The sequence below is a fragment of the Microtus ochrogaster genome, chromosome 6, assembly GCF_000317375.1.
Source record: "Microtus ochrogaster isolate Prairie Vole_2 chromosome 6, MicOch1.0, whole genome shotgun sequence".
Taxonomy (NCBI): domain Eukaryota; kingdom Metazoa; phylum Chordata; class Mammalia; order Rodentia; family Cricetidae; genus Microtus; species Microtus ochrogaster.
The window spans coordinates 46,079,196-46,089,098 of NC_022013.1; the positions used below are offsets into that span (position 1 = coordinate 46,079,196).

The window sequence follows — 9,903 nt, forward strand, 5'->3', positions numbered from 1 at the left end:
CTGCTTCTGCTTCTGCTTCTGTTTCTTTTGCTGCTTCTGCTTCTCCTCCTCCTCCTCTTCCTCCTTCTCCTCCTTTTTTTTTTTAAACTTTTCGAGACAGAGATTTCTCTGTGTAACAGTCCTGGCTGTTCTGAAACTAGCTCTTGTAGACCAGGCTGACTTTGAACTCACAGAGATCCTCCTGCCTCTGCCTCCCAAGTGCTAGTGCTGGGATTAAAGGTGTGCCACCACTGCCCAGCTGAGAACAGCTTCTCTCAGTTTCTCCTTTTCATTCCCTTTGGCCGGTCTCTTGGCCCTTGGATAGGGTGCAGATTTGGTGACAGGTAACTGCTCTGGTTGTTGTGGCCCCCCCCTTTTCTGTCTTTCAACCTTTTTTACTAATTTGCTTGTTTTGAAGCAAGTATATTTTAGAGCTTAATGTTTTAAAGCTGCATCATGCTATAGCAAATCACTGAACATTATCAGGAATTTTAGAATTTCCTCCTGTTCAAGCATAAGCCTAACATGGTGTCAGAGAGGCGAGTCGGTATTTTACATATTTAGTGATAGAATACAGTCAAGGATTTTGTTTCCTTTTTATGTAGGTACTGCCTTGATCAAGGTATATAAATGAGAGATACCTTACTCTTGACATTTAGGGATTTTCTTGCTTCTTGAAAATTAAATTTGAGGGGCTGGAGAGATGGCTCAGTGGTTAAGAGCATTGCCTGCTCTTCCAAAGGTCCTGAGTTCAATTCCCGGCAACCACATGGTGGCACATGGTTGCATCTGGAATGAGGTCTGGTGCCCTCTTCTGGCCTGCAGACATACACACAGACAGAATATTGTATACATAATAAGTAAATAAATATTTAAAAAAAAAGAAAAGAAAAAGAAAATTAAATTTGAACTGGGTGGTGGTGGTACACACCTTTAATCCCAGCTTTCAGGAGGCAGAGGCAGGCCTGGTCTACAAGAGCTAGTTCCGAGACAGCTAGAGCTGTTACACAGAGAAACCCTATCTTGAAAAACCAAAAAGAAAAAAATAAATAAATTTGAAGCCAAGCATAGTGACTGATGCCTTTAGTCCCAGCACTCAGAAGAGAGAGGTGGGGGTGGAGGCAGGAAGATCTATGTGAGTTCAAGGCCAGTTTACATAGAGTTCCAGAGATACATATAGTGAGACCCCCCCCCAAAATAAAACTAAACTAGATGCATATTTTGGAAGACAGTTTGGAAAATGCAAATCCTAAGCCATTAAGAAAATATTAAGAAGTATCCATCTAGGAAATAACATAAACAGTTACTCAATATTCACAGACATATCCTTTAGACTAACCCCTTCCTTACAGCTTGAGCATCAGACTGTGAAGTGTTTTCTAAATATATCTCTGGTAAAGGATATTACGGCCCATTCATAGAGTATGTGAGGTCTTTAAGAAAGATGATGCAGGTCAACATTTATTGCTATGGACTCACATTTAGATGAAAATATCATTGTGTGAGAGAATGTATAGTGGAGTTTTCCAGGATGGGTAAACCCTGTAAATACAGCCAAGGAAAGTGAACCTGTACCGTAGGAACTGGTCACCTCGTAGTAAGATCGTAGATGGCCTTTTTCGCGTTTCCCAACCTTTTTTCAGCTGGCTTATGTTTCCTCTATAATCAAGGGAAAAATGATAAAGCTATTAAAGAATAGGCATGGTAATTGAAAACATTTCCTATTTGTTGCTAAATGAGCCCTTATTCCCTGTAATAACTAATTCAATTGATGGTCTATGTTGTGATGAACCAATTAAACACACTTCCTCATGTAGCTTTAAGGAGGTTTTCTGTATAAGTTATATTTTTTAGACTCCTTGAATAGAAGAAAAGAACATACCCAGAACTAGAAGAACTGAAAACATGCACACCCCATCGCTAAGGCTAGTATGCTGTGCGTCGTTTTAGCTGTTGAATTCCTATGTACTCTTAACGAAGTTTTCCTGAAACGGTAGCCCAAGCAGAGCAGTGAAAAGTGTGTGTTTCCCTGCTTGCTCTGCTACTTCATCCAGGGAGGCCTCACCTTCCTTCTCTGTAAAGCATTGCAAATTGTTGAGAATATGTGAGGATGAGATAAAGGCTTAGCAGAGTACCACATACTTGGTTGAAGCTGAGCAGGAAGAAGCAGGGAAGGATGCGGCAGAGTAGCTAACAGCTGTCTTGGCTAGTAATAATGGAGCTAACTGCTTGCGTTTGGGCAGAAGCTTTTCTGGGCACGTTCACCACACTAACCAGACCAGATCTTTTTGTGGATGCTATGCAAAAACAGACAAAAAAGTGTTTAGGGTTAACAGCTCTCTGGCGTGGAATCACTCCTTCATAAACCATCAAATAAATGGTAGCTTTACAGAACTGTTTGCTTTTTGCCATGTTTGCTGGACTTTTGAGAATTTCATCATCTTTGAAGTCTTTGAAAAGAAAATGCTGGTGCTGGTGAAGAGGGGAATGTGGCTGACTTTAGGTTCTGAGTGAAGTTTCGTTAGTGTTTTTAGCCACTTGCCTTCAGTTTAACTCAGCCATGTCTGTATCTGCCTTAACCACAGCCAGACTTTTACCTTCATGTCACTGTTACCTTAGCTTGAGAGTGGGGTCCAGTTTTCTTTCCTGAGATAGTTTAGTGTTTATATGGAATTAACCTTGACATTGTCATGAAGAGTTAAATGTAGCCACATTTGGCTGTGATGTAGTTACTCACTGATTATAACAAATTTAAAAAGTTGTTTTAGGAAATATAATGAAGCATGTCCATCAATTGTGTATTCCCCACTAACAAACTATTCCAAAACACTGTGGCTTGAAACAACTATCATTTTGTTTTCTTTTTAAGATATTAAATTTTTTATGTATGTACCTCGGTTTGTGTGAGTATAAGGGAAGGGAGAGCATGGGCCCTTGGATCCATTCCCTGGAGCTAGGGTTATAGGTGGCTGTGAGCTGATCTTTATGGGTGCTGACAACCGGGTCCTCTAGAAGAACGAAGTTTTTGTAACTGCTTCATCATCCCCCACCCCACCCCATTTTAGTTTCTTTGACTTAGTTAGGGCAGTGCAGTTTTGCACTGATTGCCTTCTCTGACATTATTTGTACTGCCCTCGTCATCTGCTAGCCTTGAGCTCTTCATCTGACTAGTCACCTCTCAGCTTCCAGCAGGCAGGTCAGATTTCCAAGGAAGAGGCACCATGTTCCAAGAAGGCAAGAGCTGTAGACTTCTAGAGGACTCTATTTAAGAGTCACCCAGTGTCACTCTGTCAGATCTGGTCAGAGCAAGTCACAAGGCCAGCCTGGATTTAAGGGTCAGAAGTAGACAGTGGAGTTTTTTTGTATTTTTTTTTTGTTTGTTTGTTTGTTTTTTGTTTTTTCGAGACGGTTTCTCTGTGGCTTTGAGCCTGTCCTGGAACTAGCTCTGTAGACCAGGCTGGTCTCAACTCACAGAGATCCGCCTGCCTCTGCCTCCCGAGTGCTGGGATTAAAGGCATGCACCACCATCGCCCAGCTTTTTGACAGTGGAGTTTTAATGAGCAAGGCCACAAACAGGCAGAGCAGACTTAGTCATCTGTTTGTGTGTGTGGGTGGGGGGGGTCGACTGCCTGTTTGCCCTTATGCTGAGACTACCTGATGAGTGCTCTTCTGAGGATAGGGCTGTATACTTCTTCCTCAGCACTAACTCTGGGACGGGCTAATAACCGTGTGAGGTGGGTGTTATCCTCACAGTACACAGCTGTGGAAAGGCTTTGGGGTGTAAATAGTATTTCTCACCTTTTGTTCAGTTAGTTGCAGGTCCTATATATTGTGGTTGGTTGAGCCCTATTCCAGTTCTTCTTAACTACCAGTTCTTCTTAATACTTAATGGTATTATTAAATACCCATATGGGAGAGGGAAACGAGAAGTGAAAGTGTATCTTTTAAAAATCTCAAAAAAAAAAAACTTCAACACCTTAAAATTTTGCATGAATTTTACACTCAGTGGTATAGTCCTATCTTACCATAAAAGTATTAGGCTTTTGTCAGTCAAATTAAAACTGACCCCTTAAGTCTCTGAAGAAAATGAATTCTCCTACATTAAACATTATAGCAACCAGGAAAAGGTTTGGGTTGCAGGCACTTGAAATGAAATCTGACTGCCTGAATGAAAAGGAGATGGTACAGCTTCCATATTGGTGCAGATTCTGGGTAAATTGGCCTCAGAGTTGAAAAGACCTTGAGTAGCTTTGGGAACCCAGGTAGCAGGAATTTAGGGACATCTTTTCAGGACTCTGAAGTAGCAACCTTACCAATAGTTTTTAATCCACTGTCCTCTGAAAGTACATATTAGATCCAGTCAGAGTTCTGCAGGGGTTTTGGTTATTGACTCACTGAGATGGTGTGCAATGGGAGACTTGTCATTCCCCAGCAGTAGGAAAAGACGTAGGGCAGGTAAACCACAGACATCTACACAGGGAGTGATTGCTTTGTGCATTTGTCGGTCCCATCCAGTGTTTGTAACACTTGAGGCTCCCTCCTTAATTGAGCCTTTCCCAAGTCCATATATCTTTGGAGTTTTTTTTTTTAAGGAGGAGTTGCCATATTTTTAAATCTGTTTTTGAGAACTTCATACATGTATACGATGTATTTTGATCAAATTTATTTTCCCATTGTCCTCCTAACTCCTCCCAGACCACCCCATACCCCACACTCCTCTTTAACTTCCTGTCCTTTCTATTTTATTTTATTTTATTTTATTTTATTTTATTTTATTTTATTTTATTTTAACTAGTCCACCAAGCCTATATAGTCTTTGGTGGGGTGAAACTACCAGGGGACATACCCTGAAAGAAAACTGATTTTCCCTCCCCCAGAAGCTGTGAACTATCAATAGCTCCCTAACTAGAGATGGGAGTGGTGAGCCCCTGCCCCCATCCATGTTTCTCCAAAGATTCCTTTTTTTTTTTTTTTTTTTTTTGGTTTTTTGAGACAGGTTTCTCTGTAGCTTTGGTGCTTGTCCTGGAACTAGCTCTTGTAGACCAGGCTGGCCTCGAACTCACAGAGATCCACCTGCCTCTGCCTCCCGAGTGCTCAGATTAAAGGCATGTGCTACCACGGCCCTGTCTCTCCAAAGATTCTTACAGCCCTGTTTGGGAAGTGTTACAAGTCAATTTATCTGACTTCCCTTCTAAATGGTAAAACTATCTTTCCAAGGTCTTGCATTTCCTCAGTTTTATTTAATTTAACTGTTGCTAAGGTTTTCCTGCCTTGAGGGTTAAACTCAAGGCCTCATTTCCCTGGAGCTTTATTCTCAACCTCTCCCTCATTAGTCTTCCTCCTCTTCTTTGAAGACAACATAACATATTTTCTGACTTAGCATTGGTAGCAGCCTCGCTGTTACATTCTTACACAGGGATCTTGTTAAGTCCCAGTTAAATGAATGCAGTTCTTTAAACTGTCCTGCAGTTGTTTTCCACTCTGTAGTCGGCCTGCTCATTGCAGTGTCCTAATATTTCAGGCATTCTTCTCTTTGGTCATAAGCTGAAGGACCAACCTGCAGTCATATATAGTACTGACACATGCAGGGGAAGCCACATTTCAAGCAGAGTGCACCTTCAGTATGATTTTATTTGTAGTATTTTCCAGTGTATTTCTCTGAGTTTCCTCATCTTAAGAAGTCAGGAAAAGGCCACTGTTTTCTGTTTTTCAGCTGATGATATGGTAGAAAGAAGAGCAGGTTCCCCTCCAACACAGGACTGTTAGGAGTGGTCATCATCTTGATGATGCTGTTTTTCTGGGTTCTTAAGGTTTCGGTTGAGTTAGAAGTGGGCAGACTAATGTTTGGCCATCTTTACACGAGGTCCCCGAATGTTTGTGTCAGCCCGTTTGGGCCACTGTAAGCAAGTATGGTGTACTTAAACGTTTGCCTGGGGAGTCCACACAGTAAGGGCTGGGTGAAAGGGTTTCCTGAAGGAAGATATACTTCCTGCTTTCATGCTTCCTCTGGAAAGGGCAACCGAGCTCTCGTGCACTGACTGACTTGTTCAGAGCTCGTGCACCATCCTGAGGTCTCAACCCTCCTGAACTTTTCAAGTGCTACACCTACTAGCAGCTTCCAACAGCAGTTCCTGGGAGTTCAGGGTTCCAGCAAATGAATGTGGAAGAGACAGGTATCCAAACAGGGAAGACAGTACAGAATGATGGTATCTGGTAGTCACTGTGGTAACTGGTGGCAGCTTGTTCTTGCCCGTGTTTTTCTGTTCCACCTCCACCACTCCTGTAGCCATTTGAGAAACTTATTTTCCTGTCTCTGGCCATGATTATTAGCTGGGTTTGAAGTGCCTCTTGGAGCCCTTGAGTCTGGACTTTTTACATGCTCACTGTGTAATTACCACCTTGTGGTGTAGTCGCATGTCCTCTCAGGCCCTGGACTCCCCCTTTAAATGGCCTCACTGTTCCCTAGCATTCAGGTTTACTACAGAAGAGGTCTGGAGAGGGGTGCGCTTGCTGTTTACCTAAGGTTTTCAGGTAGTGTCTGTAACAGTAGGGCTGTGTGTTTTTCTCTTCCCCCGTTGCATTTAAAGTTTCATTGTAATCTGAACTATAAACTGGTCTGTAAAGTAGTGTGTAGGGGGTCTTTTTGGCTAGGTCTTTGCAAACAAAGGCACCTCAAGATGTAAAATCTTATTTGAGTACTGAATACTAGTCTTTGAAGCCATCTTTTCCTAGTTTGTTTCAGGCATAGGTTTTACAGCAAAGCTATCCTTTTTTCCCCTGCATTTTTAGTTTGTCTCATGGTTTTTAAAGATGTTTTGAAATCATAGAATCCTTGAATTTAATTCTGAAAAGAATGTTAGCAAAGTTCTATAATGGAAAATACATGGCTTTTTCTTTCTCCTGTATTCACTAGTTTTGGCAGATTGAGTACAAAGGCATTTTAGTGCTCATCTTCATAAGTCCTCTAATAGGTGACACTCAAGGCTTTATTATCTGTGCCGTCAAGTCCCTAGTCTGTTGATTATTATAGTTCTAGTGGTTATAACTAGAAATCACTTGCAGATCGAAGTTAGAAGGGACCACTTGCCATTACATTAGCACAGTTTAAAGGAATCACTTGTTTGAATTTACTAGCTTCCTGAAGCCAGTAAAGGTGTATATTGCACCAAGTTTCCTATTAACATATCTCAAACCTGTAAGATAGTGAATGGCACGTGTTCAGCTATTACAGATGATGAGAAAGGCTAGCTCCCAGAAGAGATAGTCCGTACCATAAATGGCACCAAGTTGGAAAGTCAGTTGTCTTAGTAAACAGCAGTCATGATCCGGTAGTTGGCAGGAATCTTAGTATGTCTCTTCATTTAACTAGCTAGCAACAATTAGCTTTTCTTTTCCATACGGAAGATATCAAGTGCCAATCCACTGTAGACTGAGGAGGTTTTATTGGCTAACATTTGTAGTTGAGAGCCCTCTGGTCTGTTTATTTCCAGTCTCTAGTGTACTTAAGCACATATGCTGTGCCATTGTGGTACTCATGCAGAGAAAAGCAGCGATGATCTTGTTGTTTCTTTTAGCAGTACTTCACAGTGAACTTTGGCTTTAAAGATTCTAAATTACCTCAGTTAAGGTTGTAATATAAATCAGGAAAATATTTACATGTTACATACATTGTAGCGTTTTGAGTGGTTTCTTAATTAAACATCAAAATCCATAAAATGATTATACCAATGAAAAATTGTCAAAAGGGGGCTTGAGACTCACATGGTAGCTCACAACTAGCTGTGACTGTCCCAGAGGACCTGATGCCCTTTGCTAGCCACCTCAGGCACCAGGCATGCACACAGTGCACCGGCATACAGACAGACAGAACACTCATACACATAACACAAATAGATAAATTAACTTAAATGATAAAATATATAACAGCTAAATAAGTAATTTGGAGTTTTGATTTCTATAAGAAGTGAGTAAGTTTAGTTCTTGTGGAAATCCTCAGCTCTCCCAGAAGTTTTTATTTAATATTTTTTTCTGATTACAAAAATCATGTGTTTATAGAAATTCAAGAGATTTCATAGATACAGAAAGAAACAGAAGATATGCATACTTCTCTTACTCAGATGAGACTTTACTATTAAGATTTGACATATATCTGCTCACCTGCTTGATTCCCAATAAAATAACCATTTAAAATGATTGCTTAGAGTTCAGGGTATGGTCTTAAAAAAATGGATAATATAAGGTGAACATATTTTGTTAATCCTGCTGCTTCTCAGACTGCCTGTCAGACTGTGCCTCCAAGTCCATGAGAGTGGCCGCGTCTTTATCCAAGCAACTTGGCCAGCCCTAAACCAAATACTGTTTGCAGAAGTCATTCTCAGAGTGGCTTTTTGAGAAAAGCCCATCAGTTCTTATCAGTTCCATGAAAGAATTCTTTAAATCAGCTCCTCTTCTAGTGAATGCCTTAATATTCTGAAATACAGTAACCTCCAGGTTATTTGTGCCGAGTTACAGCAAGCTAGAGACGCCCAGCTAATTTCAGTTACTACATAGCCTTATATCCACCCAGTTGACCTGGGAAGAGGAAAAGCTGAGAAGAGCTCAGAGCAGTTATCTTTTTTTTTTTTTGAGACAGGGTTTCTCTGTAGCTTTGGAGCCTGTCTTGGAACTAGCGCTTGTAGACCAGGCTGGCCTCGAACTCACAGAGATCCACCAGTCTCAGCCTCCCGAGGCACGCGCTGTAGCGAGCTGCGTGGTGTCACACTTGATGGAGATGTATAATCAACTCCTGAGATGGCTAATGCCTGACCTATGCTATGATCACGCAATGATCATCAGCTGCCTGCATATGCGTGAACCTATGGGCAGTGCCCACCTGGCAGTTCAGGGTTGGCAGCCCATGCCTACTTAAGGGCTGGGAGAGGGTTTGCCCAGAGAAGAGAGAGGAGAGAGAAAGTGAGAGAGAAAAGAGAGAGGAGACAGGGGAAGAGAGAGAGAAAGTGAATAGAGCCCTGGAATAAACTGCAGTGAGAAGAGCTCTGGTGGTCGCGTCATCCTTGCGGGACGAGGGTGGCCGTGACAACGCGCCACCACCACCCGGCCAGAGCGGTTATCTTCTACCTACCCTCTTCTTTGGAAAAGGAAAATCTAAATCTCAGAGCTGTTGACAAGACAGGCTGAGCTCAGCTCAGCACGGCTTTCTACTTGTTCATCTTTTGCCTTGGTGCTAGACAAGATTTGTGGCAAGATAAAAGAGAGCAAGAAGGAGTGGCTGGCAATCAAGGTAGTTTGTCCTCCTTCCTCCCTTGACTGGAAGTAAGAGGCTCCTCAGACTTGAGGAGCCAGCAAAGGGAAGTAGCACATAGTAGGTTAAGCTTCCTGGAACTGTGGCCATAGAGTAGGGTCCGTACACAGGAGCTATAGCACTGGTGGATTAGCCTGTGCTAGGAAAGGCAGTGCTGGGACAGAAACCGAGCAGAAAGGCAAACACTCCTGCTGGCTCTTTTCCCCCCTTCCATCTCCTTCTTTTTCCTGTTGGCCAAGCTCTCCTGTCGCTCAACAGCAAGTCACCTAGGGTTAAACTGTCGAAGCTTGCCTCTTGCAAGCCAGAGAAGGTCCGGAATGATGAAATTGGTCTGAGAGTACAAAGAGAAGCAGACATCATCGCTAGGAACATACTCCCTTCTCAGTAATATTTTCATCATTTACCTGGAAGCTGGTTAAAGTGAAAATAAACTTAGAGTATGTGACCTATTAATTATGACTCAATTCCATTTTTGAATATAAATAGTCCTTGCCGGGCGGTGGTGGTGCACGCCTTTAATCCCAGCACTAGGGAGGCAGAGGCAGGCGGATCTCTGTGAGTTCGAGACCAGCCTGGTCTACAAGAGCTAGTTCCAGGACAGGCTCCAAAGCCACAGAGAAACC

General features: G+C 42.2%; 1 protein-coding gene across 1 annotated transcript in view; it reads left to right on the top strand.

The window, feature by feature from the left end:
- Atxn7 (ataxin 7) overlaps positions 1-9,903 on the top strand; it is a 154,320-nt gene that overhangs the window by 703 nt on the left and 143,714 nt on the right. The window lies entirely within an intron of this gene.